The sequence below is a fragment of the Anomalospiza imberbis genome, chromosome 1, assembly GCF_031753505.1.
Source record: "Anomalospiza imberbis isolate Cuckoo-Finch-1a 21T00152 chromosome 1, ASM3175350v1, whole genome shotgun sequence".
In the NCBI taxonomy this organism is placed as follows: domain Eukaryota; kingdom Metazoa; phylum Chordata; class Aves; order Passeriformes; family Viduidae; genus Anomalospiza; species Anomalospiza imberbis.
The window spans coordinates 136,653,101-136,670,259 of NC_089681.1; positions in this window are offsets into that span (position 1 = coordinate 136,653,101).

Consider the following 17,159-nt stretch of genomic DNA (forward strand, 5'->3'; position numbering starts at 1 on the left):
CGGGGAGCATTGGACAGAAGAGTGTTTTATTCCTTTTATCAGAGACTTTTGGATGCCAAAAGTCATGCTGCAGAAATGCTGCTGATGGGCTGGCTCTGATGGCTTCCTGGTGGGATGGGGCTGCAGCCCTGGTCCTTCTTGCCAGGGCTGCTGGAGGTGCCTTTTCATGGCTCTGTTACTGAGGCTGTTCTTCCCTTGGTATGCAATAAAAGTCTTCCAGAAAAGGAAACTTGCTCATATCACATCTCAGAGCTTATCATGATTCTGGCGAAATATCCTAATCACCACAGTCATCATTGCACTGGGCCAACTTCTATGAGCATCTTTTTTACAGGCATGTGTAGAAGTTTGGTTTCTGTTTTGTTTGGTTTGGTTTCTTCCCTTAAAAAAAATTCCCAAGGTCTCAGCTATGCTCTGATGCTCCATGAGAACATTTTTGAACTCTTAGAATTGTTTACTGAACAGGAAAACCATTTCTTACCCAGTTCCAACTCTGCCTGGAGCTCTGTGGAGGCATTGCCTATGCCTCCTGGAACAACTTCACCTACTGGAAACAGTGCCTGTGGAATCCTCTTTTTTTCCTTTTCTTTTTTTTTTTCTTTTTAATCTTCAGCCCTGTCATCCGGCTTTGTGAACTGCAAGCATGATGTTTCCTATCATTTTAAAAAAGGCTGTTCATCAAAAGATATAAAAGCATAAACAAAAAGTTCATGTTTGCTGGCACAGTTTTTAAATGCAGACATCTGGGTTAGAGATGTGAGAAAATTGTAAAGAATTTGAAAGGTTCAAAGGCTCATGTTATTAAAGTTTTAATAATCTCCTTTTCTGCCTAGCCCCAGCCCCCTGCTAGTCTTTGAATCTTGAAGGAAAATGCCGTCTGAACAAGATTATAGTTAATTAGGGTAGGATCTTCTCTTTGAAAGCCTGTAGGAAGCTGTCCTGCCTTTTTATTTTTCAGACTAGAATGAGCTGTGTGTAGGAGGAGATACATGGCAAAAAAGCTCTTGAGTGCAATGTTTTAATTTAAAGACTCCAGGGGCTCTGTTAAGTTTCTATAACACAGATGATGGTATTTTCACAATCACTTTGTTATGTAATCCCCAGAGAAATAATTCACCTGAGGTGAAATTCACACCTTGAGGGGGGCAGGGAGGGCTGGCAATAAACACTTGTGCCTATGCACACACCTATAGACACAGGAGCCTATACAAACACACCTACAGACACATGCACCTATAGACACACAACCCCCACAGACACGTGCACAAAGGCAAGTGTGCAGCAACTTTGGGAAGTCTGGGGTGGAAGGATAAGACTGCGTGAGTTCCAGCTCCTGCTGCCCTCCTGGTGCTGGGTGGTGAGGAGTGGATGAAGCCTTTGCTTTGTTGGCCATGCATGGCTTGCTCGAGGGCTGGCTCTCTTGCTGTGAAAGGCTGGAGACTGTGGACTCCCTATCCCTGCAGTGTTCAAAGCTGGATGGGGTATGAGCAACTTTGTGTAGTGGAAGGTTCTTTGCTCGTGGCAGGGGGTTTGGAACTAGATGATCTTTAAGGTCCCTTCCAATCCAAAGCACCCTAGGATTCTGTGACCACAGCTCCAGGCAGGCAGTGGGCGAAGGGATTTGGTGGCTCTGACTGCTGGCCCTGCAGCACTGTGGTGCTGTGTGTGCTTCTGGTGGCATGAACCAACCTTTTACCCCATGGTGCTCCTGATGTTTTACCTGTGTCCTGGGTGTTTCCCCAGCAGTGTCAGTGGAAAGCCCATAGCCCCTGCTCGTGGCTGATGCACGTTCACAGTGACTGCAGGCAGCAGATCCGCACCCATCTCACCCATCCCTGCACTGCAGGCTTTTGTGGCCCCTTCTCCAGAGAGCTTAACCCTCTGCCGCTGCAATGGGCCATGCAGGAGCTGCTGCGGCCGTGGGTGACACGCAGGGGCATGGCTGCTCGGCTGGAGAAGTCACTGAGTCGTAGAAGTAGAAAAGTAACAGGCTGGGCCCTGCAGCGTGTCACTCATCCTGCGGTAACCGCGGGCGGAGGGCTCGGTGCTGGTGCTGTGTCTGAGGCCTCCTCTGCCCAGCGATCCCAGCTAACCCGCTCTGGGTGCTCTCAGTGGTTCTTCACAGCCTCGGCCATCGCCAGGCGGAGGGAGAGGGAGGGTTGGGGCTGACGATTTGTTTTAGAAAAAGAAAAGTATCTTTTTTTTTTTTTTTTTTTTTTTCCTGAGTTTGCTATAAAAAATAAAGCCAGTTATATTTCTGGTCTATTTTGTTTTTAGTGCTCGCAAGATGTCCTGAGGGAGCTATTTTTTTTTGAAAAATAGGGCGTTAAGTACCGTAATTTCCCTAACATAACAATTCCATATTTATTTCACTTTCTTTTTCTTTACACTCAGTGGCTTATAATAGCAGTGCTTTTCCTCATCTCCTCCTGTCTCTCTAGTCTGCTAACAACCCAATTAGTGAGTGCCCAGAGCATGAAGCATTCCTGGCCTTGCTGCTGTTCCAGCCAGTCATTAACTAGGTGGAGAAGGCCTAACAAACACTGGGGAAAAAAAAGTAAATTTGTTTTTTTAGAAGTTAGTTGAGTTTTACAGCATTAAAATAGAAAAGGTAGTAAAAGAAGGGATGGGGGGGTGGGGGGGAGTAAACACATTGCTAAAATACTAAGTCAATTAGCTTAGGTGAAGGGCCAGGATTTTCTGGTGTAGCCTGGAGTCTGGAATTGCTCTCACCAGTAAAACACTTCCAGAAGGTCCAAAGAGCAGCTATGCTGCTTTTTATTTTTTTACTTTAATTTTTTTCCCCATGAATTTTGGTATTCAGGCCTTAAACCCCAGTGTTAACAAAATTATTCTTCTGTCTTTCTGGACATCACTGTGTCTTGGATGCTTTATACTCCACTATTGGGAATGTTCTCCATGCTCTGTTTGCTCAAAAAATATTTACTGACCTTTAAAGAAAGTTCTTTGGCCTTAAGAACATGAAATCAAAAGCTCAAGAGTCTCACAACCAGTGTTCCTGGTCAGTCTTCTGAACCTTTATTTGGGTGCCCGGACACAGTTCTTTGATGTGAGATCACCAACAGCCCTTGAATTCCGCAGCACAGGCGCACCATGTAACAGGAAACAGAGCCAGATGAGTGGCAATGAAGGGACAGAAGAGAGCAGTCCCTGGCCCTGAGCATCACTAGAAGATACTGCTCTGGAGGCACAGGAGTGTGCAGTGTTGCTGAGCACACCATGCAACCAGTCTCCAGAGCACGCAGCTCACTGGACATGGACAAGGGAGTCAGCTTTTGGGAACGTACAGAATGGTGGAAACACCAACCAAGGAGGTCAGGACCCCATTGCACTGAGCCTTTACAAACTCTGCAGTAGAAGTGGACCATCATCCAGTTTGCACCTCGTTACCACGCAGGCAAGCGCTCATATAGAGAGATCTGAAGGGAAACTTCCTAAGAAATTCAGGGTTGGAGTCAACAATTACTTAACACACAGTACAAAGAGACCCGGTTTGCTAAATTCACAGTTTTCAAACGAAAGGTTGGATCACTCTCCCTAATCGCAAACCCTCCCATCCCCGAGGTATATTCCCACCTGAACCTCCCAAAGCAGCAAAGCCCTCGAGTGCCCTGCCTTCAGCTATCCGACCTTTGAATGAGCTGATGGCATGGAGCCCAGAAGTAGAAAGACCTGTTTGCACTGATTACCCTAGATGTCATTAACAGGATTCTTTACAAAAAACTCCCTCCTTTGAAGGGCAGACATCCTCTTGCCTGTGAAGAATAACTGCAAGCACCGGCTATCGGATTTATCCTTCCTTTGCTATGACCTCTCAAAAACCTGGTACGTATTTTAGCTGGCTGCTCTCAGAAAAAAAAAAAAAAAAAAAAAAAAAAAAAAAAAAAAAAAAAAAAAAAAGCTGAATTTTCTGTGTTGACCTGCTTCGTTTTCAGTTTTTTTCCCAAAGGTTTTGATGAGATGGTCTGTGAAATACAATTGAAAAGACTCTATCGTCAGAAAGATTCTGTGACCTAAAGGTGCCAAGCACCTTCTAAATGAATGCCTGAAGCCAAGTAAATTGCAATTGGGAAAGTCTTCAGCTGAAATTCTGTTCGGAAGTACTGATATGAGAAGCTGTAGAAATGCAATGTTGATAAGTGCATTTGTCAGGCAGCTCCTTTTGAAAAGTGCTGGTACACATGGTTGCTCTTCAGAGAAATAGAGGTGGGTGTGATGTTCTGTAGCCTTCAGCTTTGCCCTTGGCATGGGATTATCCCCTGGAAAGGATATAGCATACCATTAAGTTCCTCTTTGTAAAGGTAATGAGGAATAGTATCTCTTGAAGACTTGCAGAAAAGGCTATAAAACCTATTGACATGTATTTTTTTTCTTCTCCTATTACATCTTGGTTTATGTGATAAATGAAACTCCTACAGAAGAAAGCCTAATGTTGGCACGTAGTAGGGGAAGAGGTAGCAGGATAAAGAGCAGCAAGTAAACATATACACGTAGTTCTTGGTAATTTACGGCAGAATCTAAAGTTATTACCAAATGCTGGAAAACTCAACCCAAATTTTCCTTTACTGCGTAACATTTGCACTATAAGAGGTTGACAAATGTATTTTCATTTCTCATTGTAGACTATACATTGGTCAGTGGATAATCATAGAATCACAGAATATTCTGAGTTGGGAGGGACCCATAATGATCATCAAGTCCAGCTCTTAGCCCTGCATAGGACAGCCCCAAGAGTCACACCCTGTGCCTGAGAGCATTGTCAAATTCTTCCTGAACTCTGTCAGGCTTGATGCTGTGACCACTTCCCTGGAGAGCCTGTTACAGTGTCCAGACACGCTTTGGGTGAAGAACCTTTTCCTAATATTCAACCTAAACGTTCCCTGACACAACTTCAGGCCATTCTCTCAGGCTCTGTCCCTGGTCACCAGAGAAGAGATCAGGCTTCCCCTCATGAGGAAGTTGACTGCAATGAGATCTCCTTTCAGTCTCCTCCAGACTGAAGAGACCAAGTGACTTCAGCCTCTCCTCATACAGCTTCCTCTCTGGTCCCTTCACCATATTTGCTGTTCTCCTTTGGATGTTTTCTCACAGCTTCACATCCTCCCTACATTGTGGTGCTCAAAACTGCACACAGGCCTCAAGGTGAGGCTGCCCCAGTGCAGAGCAGAGCAGGACAATCCCCTCCCTTGCCCGGCTGGCCATGCTGTGCCTGATGCCCCCCAGGACAGGGTTGGCCCTCCTGGCTGCCAGGGCACTGCTGGCTCAGGTTCAGCTTGCCATGGGCCAGGACCCCCAGGTCCCTTTCCATGGCACTGCTCTCCAGCCTCTCATTGCCCAAAAGCCTGGCCTGCTACTCCGATCACTTAGAGCAATGCTGGTGTCATCATTTGTGCAGTAACGATGCAGATGTGGGTCACATCTGCACAAGTTTCTGAATTAGTTCAAGTTCAATGATTGTGTGTGTCTCTGTATGGCTGCAGTTATAGCAATATGCTCTGCACTACTACCTACAGCTTGGAAATGTAAATAAGGTCTGTCGGTTTAAGCACATTAGTGTGACACACTTTATCTAACTAAAATTGAACAAAGCCTAAGGCATAACTTTGCAAAATAGGTACACCATCTCAGTCCTAACCAGTATTATTCTATTAAATTAAGGAATGTGCTTCTGCCCTGTATCACACAGAGATAATTTAAGACAGAATTTGGTTCTTTCTTTGTAACATTTAGAGCTGAAGTAGAAAAATACTGTATAAGAATTTTTGAAAGAGTCATCTGGGATTTTCTTGCAGGAGTAGTAAATACAAGCTAGATTTTAATGGTACTTGATATATAAAAATAATGAAATATAGGCCAAAGAACACATTCAAGTTTTGTACATTTTATAGCAGTTATTTATTTAATATTATTATTACTAACACTGGTCATATGACAGGAAAGTCAGTCCAGTGACCTGCTAACTTTTGTATGTGAGAACCATAACAAAACCAAGGAAATTTACCTTCATCAGATGGATGAAAAGCAGGTTCCAAAGAGAGAAAGTGTTCTTTTAGTGGTCATTAAAAATGGCTAGATGATGAAACTTTGGGAAGAAATGTATGTGATAAAATTCCATAGTTCACTAACAAGGATTTTACAGCATGATTTCTCATTGGAAGTGAAAATGAGAATGCTGAGGTGTGTTCAAGACCTAGCCTACAGTTGGAGGCAGACAATGTTAAGGAAAGGAAATAATTAACCATGAAAGGCACCAAGTGGTTTAATAATTGTTATTCCAAGAATGAAAGAATCAGTACAAATGGGACTGGAAGGGAAAGCTGGATAAACATAACTGGGGAATATGCTGTGTACTGAGCTGATGGGGCTACACACAGGAAAGATCCATTTATTATCTGATTTGCTAGGTAAAAGAGAGATAATGCTGAAAAAAGATTGAAGCAAACCATGAGTAAACAGGAGTCTGGGATGAAATGTTCCCCTTACAGCATTTTTAAATGTACGGTGCTTGTTCATCTCAACTGGCTGTCCCCAAATGAAGAGATGGTGTGGAATGGGCCATCCTGTCCCAGCCTTACCCCTTTTGTTCCCCAGGAGGCTGCAAAAGCTGCCTGGAGCAACGATCCAGGTTTGTGACATCACTGCATTAGGCTGAAGCTCAGTGCCTGGAGGGTGCTCCTTTCCAGCTTAGGTTTGCAGCTGCTGGAACAGGCAGTCAGGAAAAAGGACTATCTGTCCCATCCTGGGTACAGGCAAGTGCAACTCCAGAGGAAGGAAATAATTTTGTTCAAAGGGGAAGGAAAACTAGGCTTAGCTTGCAATAAATTTAGATGAATTTCTAACTAAATTTAGAAATTAAATTTTGCTGCCTGGAACTGGCTGGTAAATAACAGATTTCTTTGGGAGGTAATTAGCCATCCTTTTTAGGGAGGTTCTTCTGCTTCTTAATCTGGCTAATGGGGCAGTGCAGAGCTGCATGAAAATTTAGAAAAGACCACGAAGCAGATGGAGCTTTCCAAACCTCTGCAACATTTCCTATTCTATTGAATTTTCACTTCGGTTTTTCTGAATGTCTTATTTTTTTTTTTCTAAATGTCTTATTTTATCTTAAGAGTCTCTCATTGTGGTGCTGAGCTTTCCAGTAGGTCCTGAAACTGTGACAGATGGGCAAAATGCCATGTCTTTAGAAAGGCTCCAGAATCCTGCCTTTGTGTAACTGAATGGTGCAGAAAGTCCTTCATTATCTTGTGCTAGCTCAGATGAGCAACTGCTCTTCATCCTGTGCCTCACCTCATGCCAAGGAGCCCATGCCCAGCAGCTGAAGCTGCACAAGGATAAGGATTTACTGAAAAATCCAGAGAATTTAGTGATAGTGGTGCCTGTCAGGCGACTTTCTTTAGCATTGTTTGTGGGTTGTTTTGGGAAAGTAATTTCAGGCTCTCCTATTTCAGCAGGCTTCTCCTTTTCCCTCCTTTGGCTCCCTCCACTTTCCCTGTTTTAATTTTTGCTTCTCTGTTTTGTTGGCATTAGTAAAGAAGGAATTGTCTCCCGGTTTTAAGTTTGGGATTGGTTTAATGGTATATTCATCAGCCACCCATTGGTGAAACTACAGTCCAGGGTTCAGTTGCATAGAGTGTGAACTCTGTTGACTTCAGTGGCTTTTTTCTGATTTCAACATCTGAGGACCTCCCTCTAGTTCCATTGAGCAAAAGCTAACACATGCAAAGCTGTTTTTTGGTTTTTTTTTTTTAAACAAAACCCCTTGCTGGCAAAGTGCATCTGTTGAACCATCATCGGAAAAATGCAGTTATTGTGGACTTGGTCTCATAGTAACAGCAACAATAAGGCTGTGGTAAGAGCTTGGGGTTCACTGGCAGTGTTGGAAACACAAGAAGCACATCCTGTGCTTGAAGGAGCTCTCTATCTCCATCAGCACCCAGGTCCAGCAGTGCTGCGGGTGAGGACTCCTTGCTCTGGGCAGAGGTGGTGGTGGAGCTGTGGGGTGCAGATGTGTGCCTGGCCTGGGCGAGGCCAAGGAGCAGACGGAGATAGCGCTGAACAATGCGAGTGGCAGCAGCAGCCGCTCCTCCTCGCAGAGGCTCTCACAATGCGGCCCCGACACACATTGTTCTGCTTGGTGGAGGGCTCTGCTCAATTAGTGAGCAGGAATCCTTCCCTCTGCCGCAGTGCCGGCCGGACGCTACACACTGGTCCTTGGATAACCACAGCGCTTTGACACAGCGCAGCTCCGATGGAGAGCTGTCCTGCACTTTTATGTGGGCTTCCTTGGAAAGGGCCCATGGACATCTGGTCTGAATCTCCCTCCCATTCACAGCCACATCCCCTGTCACTTCCCGAGAGACAATAAATGACTCCTGGGGTTTTACTGCATGCAAAGCTGGACCTCATGGACTGGCTTGTCCCTTCCCTCAGCGACTGGTGCGGACAGCAGCGAGAGTGCTTCTCCAGAGAGGTGTGGGCAGCGGAGGGAAGCCAAGGGAGCGCATTGTTCCCCTCTGCAGGGCTTTGATAGACATCTCTTCCTTTACACTCTGGTGGCAGGAGGAACCAGCCCATGATTTCTTGTGCAAACATACAGTATCAGGTTTGGGGATGCTGTTGCTGCTTAAGGTCCAATTCACCCAGCAGGATCCTGATGGATGCTGTGGCAGATAATGCTTCTCCATACAGCTTTCGGTATGGGAGAGGCCCTGTTGGACCTAGATAGACAGGACAGATGCAGGGCTTGCCTTTCTTGAACCAATCTGTCACACCTTTAATTGCCTATCTATCCTTCAGTGACAGACTGTCACATTTGTTAAAAAAAACCTGTAAGAGAATGTGTTAACTCTTCCCCTCCTACTTTTTGTGGTTTTGTGGGAAGACTGAAGGAAAGTTAGGTCAGAGAAGCACATTGTTTAGCATTTGTATTAGGATGCGTGGCTTCTGTTGTAATGCTGTCAGCCCTGTAGCTGGAGGATCTCGCATTTCCTGGATGTGAAACAGCATCTAAGCATTATAAAACTTGGCTTGTCACCTCTTCCCTTTTCCTCTTGCTCCATCTCCCTTGGGCTGCAGTAAAAGCGGATGAGAAAAAGATGGCATGACCAGGAACTCTTCTAACAAAGGAGAAAAAGGCCACTGAGGCCAGTGCAGGTTGTGTTCTGGTGCCAGTGAAATCTGTGCCAGCAAGGAGAAACATGCTGGATTCTGGGGAAGGGAAGGACAGGAGTCAGCAGGAAGACAGGGAAGAGAGCAAAATGCCATTTCTGATTTTGTGCTTAATGTTCAGGAGCAGGCAGCTGGCACACCTGACAACAGGGCTGAACATGAACAGGAAGGGCTACTGAAAGTCGTGTAGATTTGATGTCCTTTCTCCCTTCCAATGCAGTTTCTCCCACCAAGACTTCATCCTGAGCACCAACTGCTCAAAACCATTGCTCTGCTCCATCACATAGACTGCTCCTGAGGTCTGCTATGGGTGATGTTTTTCTGATGTTAGAGCACTTCCAGTGCTTCACTTGTTTCTGTTAGCTAAACAATGTTTTCTTCTTCCACTGTTAACATTCTGGGGTACAGGTACAAAATCCATTGTCTTGAGGAAGACCTCCCTGAGGGAAAACATTTTTGGTCAGATTTATGGAGTGTGAGAGATCATCCTTAGAAGAGTGATGAAGGTTTCTGCCACAGGGCTTCCCTCACACCCCTTCTCACTCTCCAGCAACTTCTTTGTGCCTTGAAAACAAAGAAATGTTTAGTAAACTTAGAGGAAATATTCAGAAAGTTCTGTGCAGAGAGATGAAGGGTCAGGGCTTTATAGTGAATAAAGTGCAATTCATTTGAGCTTTGGTTCTGGCCAAGGAGAAACTGTGCTGTTGTGAAGAGTGTGGTCAGGTGAGGTCAGATTAATGTCATTCAAAAGCAGCATGGGGATGCTATACCCACAGTGTCTGGCATGTGGATAAATTGTGTCACCAGTTTAATCTTCATAATAAGTACACGTTTGTTCTCAAAAAAGATCAGTGGCTGGCTGGTGGCATGGCAACAGCCCATGACACTGCCGTATAGGAGACTTGGGTTTGGGGGAGGTGAAGGGGAATGTTGCTTCTAGGAAATTAAAAATTAGAACTACTGCCTGCTTAGCAAATGTCTGGGTACACCCTTGTACTGTACCACAGTGCATCACAAGGAAAGAGTTCTTATTTAAATGTCAAATAACAACTTCTTTTTCCTGATGGGTTTTATACATCAGTGGAAAAAATCCAGCAGCTAGATGATGCTTTTTAGTTGAATTTTTTTTAACCATTTTATTTTAATGGGAATATACTGTGTTCAGTGATTCTTCTGGGAAAAAAAGAAAAAGACACCAAAAACAAAACCAGAAGGTTTTTCCATTCCATGCTGGATTTATGTACATAGGTACATAGTTTCTCATCAGAGATGTCTGAATAGAGAGTACACATTTGGAATATGAACTCTGCTTTGCTGGATGAATGGAGACACTTGTCATGCCTGTCTTAATCTACTCTTGACAAGTGATGTCTTTTGATTAAAGTATTTCTTCCCTGGTTCTTATGCCACTCTTCTTCTTTCTCAGCCTTTATGTTGCTAGATGGTACAAGTGCTTCTCATCCCCTCTTGTAAGACGTTCTCCAGTTTTCCTCTCATTCTAGTAGTCTTCCTCCTCCAGTTTAGATTACTTCCTCCAGTTTTAGGTTACTTCCTCCAGTAATCCAGCACAAGTCCTGGGCACACTGGGCTATGGCCACCCCAGAAGACTAAACAAAGCAAGGGATTGTGCCAAAGATACCCGCCACATGATTTACTGTCCTCATGGCTTTTGCCTGTATTAATTATCACTCTCCCAGGCAATACTTGGACTTGGTTTTGGAACCAGCAAAGGCTGGGAACCATTCCTAAAAGGCCGTTTGAGCTTGGCTCTTTTGACAAGGTGGGAGGGTTTAGAGGTTTAGACAAGCTCTGTGCCATGCTGCGTGGCCTACAAGCCAGGGGGTCCCCCGCAGCATGTTTTCTTTCAGTAGCACACACAGAGCCTTGGTGACCAAAACTGGTCAGGGTCTTCTTTGCTGAGGTCCAGCAAGTGCCTGGCATTTATTGATTTCAGGAATACTTTCCATTCTGTAGTGGAAATACTTTATTCTAGGTGACATTTACCTTTTCAAGTGGTCAGGCCACATTGCTGGATGCATGGCTAACACAAGTTCCTACTCCTGATGTCTTAAGTGCACACCTTTTTACCTTGAATAGTAAAATTTCCCTCCATGTCTATTGTTTCTGAAGACTACTTAGCTCTTGTTAGGTAAAATTCTGCTGCTTGTCAGTATGGACAAGGATGCCCAACCTCAGTCATCAGGAAGTTTCATTAGGCACTCTTGTGTCAAAATTGTTAAAGATATAAAAAGGATTGATAGTAACTCTTTATAAACTCTGCTTGTGATTTTCTGCTTTTCAGCTCAACCCATTGTCACCTCCCTTTTAGCCAATTCCTTAACTACTTTGCAAATTCTTATCTTAATCCTCACATTTTCTACTTGAACTAATAGTTTCCATCTGGCAGTGTACCAAATGCTTTGTTCTAGTCCATATAAATGACATCTTCCCATAGTTCCTTTGTCTGTAAAATCAGATAAGAGCATTATGGTAGGCAGGCAGAAGCTGCCTTTGTTAGGGTTATGTTGCATTTTCTTCCAGTTTTAGTTTGTTTCTATGTTTTAAGTTCCTTACCTCAAAAAATTTCCAAACCAGAGATTAACTCCATAGAGTCAGGAATATATTTATAGCACACATAACCTGATTTTTTAGCGTGTGAGAAGACAGCTTTTCAACCCAGATTGTCTCAAATTAGAGGCAATGAAAATCTGCTGCTCAAGTCACATCCCAGCACTACTAGGATATTGATTTCTATACACCCCGATCATATCTCATTGCTTCTATTCAACTTACAAACTCATTGCAGAATAAATTTTTGGTCTGTGTTTCCAGCTTGACAATTCTTCCCAGGGACACACGAAGAGCTCGTTGTTCTGTGAGTGAATATCAAGAGTTAGTGATGGGAGGCCCAGAATACCACCCACTAATCACTTCTGCACCTCATTATACTTTCTAAGTTAGGCAGAGCTAATTAGACTGTCAATATTTGTATTTTCTCTTGGACTCTCCATGGAGCGGACCTCAGCTAATGCAGGGAGTTGGGGAGGCACACATGTGCCAGCAAGCCACCAACACAACCTGACACTGGTGAGTTTGTAGAACCAGTGGCACCTTTTCTATGGGTATGTCTTTCAGATGATCAGCAGAAGTAACCATGAACTAGCTTCTAATTTATTTATTTAGATCAAGTTCAGTTTAGTGACAAAGCACAGGGACTGTATGGGTTTGGTGGGATATGTCCGCCTGCACCAGCATTATAGTTTTAGGGCTAATGTATCTATCTGCTTTTGGCATGAAGGACATAAAAAATACTGTGGTACAAAAAAAGTAATTTAACTAATGTCACTGCAAATTAAAGCAACCATAGTGGAAAAGACACAAACCTATTCCATGATTATTACATGTCTCTAACAGCTATCTCCAGCAATGAAGAAAAGATTCCCTGTGGGTAGATGAAGTTTACACTCAGGAGTTATGAACACTAATTAAAACTCTGTAAGTGTGTTCATTATTTTTCAGTTTCTGAGCTGAGGAGACATGTGCTGCCAATAATGACTAAACTAATACTACTTCAGTTACCTCTCTGTTTTCTCTCTTCTGAAGAGATCAGGGTACAAAGGCGTGCTAAGCCAGTTTCCCTTGTACTGTTTATTTTCCCTTTGCTGTTTTACTTCTTTTCATTTTTAATTATGAAAGCAGGATTCCTTCCAGCCAATGGTCTCTGAACCTGGGGAGAGAGTGGGGATGCCTGCAGGTTCCTCCTGCTCAATCTAAAAAGGCTGCAAAGGAAAACAAGTTTGTGGGTGCTACACAGTGATGTTCCTCTGTGAAATTTCTGAAAGGTTCTGCTCCTCCTCTAAAACCTTTTAGAGGCTTTCAGGCTTAAAAGGGACTGTGAACTCTAGCTCAAGAGTAAGGCTTTGTTCACAGAGCTCTCAGCTCCTTTCTGTGTGCTTATTTATTTATACAATCTCCCTTATCTTTTCTTGTGTGCCTTGCCATTTCCTTAAGCTCACATCTCTGCTTCTTGACCTATTCAACTTCTTTCTTTCATGACGTCAGTGCATTTTCTCATTCTCCTTCAGTCTGTCCCAGAATAAAGCCCAAGTTTTCTCCTGCACGCTTTCTGAGTGATTTCCTGTGTGCGTGTCCTGTTTTGGTTTCAAGAAGGAAAGGAGATCTGTGTCATGGATGGTTTTAATAGTTCATGCAGATGCACTGGGGAGCAGGGTTGGCAACCCCCGCTGAAGGGCCGGTGCCCCAAAGTAGCCTCCTGCTCTGGTTAGCCCTGAGCCACCCCTCTCCTGCAGCGGCCAGTGCCATCCCATATCCACTGTGTGGATATATGTGGTGTTGTACACATGTGAGCACATTTGTCATACACATTTAGGTCTTAGATGTGGGACAGGGAAAGCTCTGAGCCAGCCCCTTGCCTTGTAGCACCTGCATCTCACGAGTCTGTGGAGCACCAGTGCCCTGCTCCAGGCTGGGACAGAAGAACCAGCTCTGGTTCCCTGCTGCATGTGAGGGGTCTGAGAGGGCTGCAGCCCATGTCTACTGATGACCACAGGGTCACACATATCTCTTATGTGGCCCCAACACACTGGGTGCCCACTCCCAGTCACTGGGGGTGCTGCGAGGAGACTGATGCTCTCGAGAGAGCCTTGGTTCATAAGGCATTGGTGGGAGCCAGGCATTTTATAGACATGCTATACTGAAATGTGAAAGACTAGCACACGTCTTGATTTTAATTATTTAAATTCACCTTGACAGACAGCAAGATTTTGACTTCTCACCTCACACCATGTGCTTCGTGGTGTGCAGAAAACTCTTAACTGTCCTTCCAGATGGCATGCAACTCCCATCCCCCAAATAAAGTCCAGCAGCATTAATATTTTAGTACTTAATTTTTCTTTTAGCAATTTAGGACTGCCATACAAACTGCTTGCTTTGATCACTTGGAAAAAAATACTGATAAAATAAATTAAAGGAGAAGTCTTGACTTAAGTTTAAAAACAACTTCCTTCTCATTAGGCTTTCCACGGGAACCATGTATCATATTTATTTAAGCGTTGAAGAAAATATTTAGCCTATTCACAAAGGTTAAATAATCAGCTGATAAGATTTGTAGCTAAAGTATGTTTAAATGTACTCATTAAACATAGTATGTGTTAGGCAATTTTTCAAAAGCTCTGCTGCTACATGTAAACCATTAGGAAGTGGAAAAGAAAAAGTCAAAAGAACGAAAGCATTTCTTGTGAACAAATACAGTTGTGCATTGTATAGACTGCAGCTAGCGAGAGTCAAAAAGTCAGAATAACAAGACCCAGAAGAAGGCTATAATGATACAATTTATTCTTCAGAGAAACCAAGAGAACTAACCCCAGCATTTTGCTCTAAAAAAGGACTACATGTTTTAGCTCACCTTGTAATTTATGTCTATAATAATTGGAGAGGGATGGTTAAATGTAACTTATAAAAGGCTCAAAGCCTGTGGAAACAAACATTTCTTGCTGAGCTGAATTTACTTTCCAGCTCTGTCAGAGAAAGTATTTTTTGTCTGATTGGTCTTACTGGTGCACAGAATGATTCCATACTAGGTTTTGATGAAAGTAAAAAGTTGCTTTTGTTTTATAAGTAAAAAGATGACCTTTTAGAAACTGACTGTTTGGAGTTTGTTTTCTATAATATTTTCCCCCTAATTTGAAGTTCCACTTTAAGCAGAAGCCAAAAATATCAATCACCTTATCTGAAAGCATGGGACAAAAAAAGATGTCTTTTTGCTTAAATAAACCTTTTACTTTGAAGACTCACAGGCTGGTCTTTGAGATGATATGAATGACATCTCTGGGCAAACAAGACACTTTTTTTATGCAGACTGCAAACTTGAGAACTGAGATCATGGAAGGGAGAAGATGACATCTGGGGGCTTTGTATTAAAGACTGGATTCTGCTGCTTTTATTCACAAATGGTCTTGCTCTTTTGGTGATCCTGCTCCTTCCTTTGGGCCTATGCCTGATGGTGGCGCATAAATTGCAGAGGGACCAGGAAAGAGTTAGGTTGCTGCTCCACATGTGTGTGGCAGGAATTAGTGACAGAACATTGTGGTAAGAATCAAGGGATCAATGGCATATAAAGAAAACAAGTACTTCATCTGCTGTTTGTGCTCTAGTTTGGGAGTTAATGTGGAGTTGCCTATTTTTCTATTTTGGTGTAGATGTGAGAGAGGAACAGCTGATCAGGGCTTTCTCTTTGGGAAAAGACTTATGCTAGAGCCTTTTTTCCTTCCTCCTTTTTTTGGTCATGCAAACAGCTGTGTTTATTGTGTCACCAATACAGTGCACGTCTGGTCTTATGGTAAGAATATGCATGAGCAATAGGTTATGTGTGAGGTCTTATTGCTCGGGACCTGTGTCTGGACATGTGCTGAGGCATGGAAGCAAATGGCTCTCACCTGTCTTGAGTGCTGGGAGATACCTGCTTTTATGTTTTTGCTGATTGGTGCATATCACTTATGGGCTCAGGGTTTTTTGGAAGAAAGGATGATATGGAGTGGGCTGTGGCCCTTGGTGCAGCATAAAAGGACAGTCCCAGGCTGCAGGCACATGGACACCACTGCTGCAAGTCTCTGCTAATAATACCTGGAAGGAATGAATAAATCTGTCCTGAGAAAATATATAATTCTATCTAGAATGGGATGAGACATGCAGGCAGCATGGGTGATCATTACGAAACCTCTGCAATGCTGTTGTGTCTGTTTTGTTCCCTGCAGGAGGGAGGAGGAACTCCTGGATCACCTTTGTCCATAAACCTGGCAAGATAACATCATCTAGCATAGCACAGTTCAATGAACCCTTTTATTGCCTGGCTGGGGAGGTGCATGTGAACTTTTTTAAAGAGCAAATGCATTTCTTCAACTCATGGGTTTTGTTTGCTTTTGAAAATCATTATTTTCCAGCCTTGGTGACCTTTTTTTCAACATTGCAGCAGTGTTGTGACATTACTCAGAAAACCATTTGGAAAAGCCAAAGGGACAAGTGCTGCCTGTCCCATACTCTGACATTTCACCACTGCTTGTAGGCCCTCTGCAGGGAAAAAGAGTTAATGGGGAGGTTTCATAATATTTTACAGCACAGGAATCAACCACGGTAAACTGGCTGTCGCATGAACCCGCTTCCTCACCCGGCCTTTAATGACCTTCAGACCCACTCTGGTTCACAGGTCATAAATGCTTAAGTACCCTGGCAGCTCTCGGGCATTGGAAGGCCCTCAACATACTCAAGGCAAAATAACAGGGAATTATATACATACAATATGCACACACACATAAATAAACAACATTTAAAATACCAAGTGTAGATCACAGGTTTTCAAAGCTGGGGTTAGAACTCAGATGGTTGATGTGAGAGGGGCTATGCCTAATATTAATCTAATTGCCATGTGTTGCCTGAGAAAATGCGTTCAGCTCAATAGCTGAATGACTTGGATTTGGCTCTGCATGAAATTTTGTCTTTCCATCAGAAGATTAAAAGGTTTTCTTAACCATAAACTGCATTTTTCAGGTTTTTTTGCAGCAAAGCTATTAGGTTTTCAGGACTTCAGGGTTTTGTCAAGGGCTCAAACACCTCAGTAAAAAGCAGAAACATGTCAAAAAAAGGTCCAGTTTTGTTGAAGACAATTTTTCATCAGTAAAAAGGCTAGACAAAAATCTCCACACAACCTTACACTATGTATGGGCTATGGTATGGTGTAAGACATTTAAATGTTGTTATTTCACTGACACCACTCTAGTGATTGCTGTTTCATGGACACCTACCACACAGAAAGAAAGCTATTTAGAATTACTTTCTCTCCAAGCTCTTTGGACAGGCCCAGTGAGACACCCGAACACATGCTAAACTTCTTGGCACTGGAGCAATGCCATTGACTTTAGTGGTGTAGCTCATGTGCTTAGGCTTAAGTGTGTGCT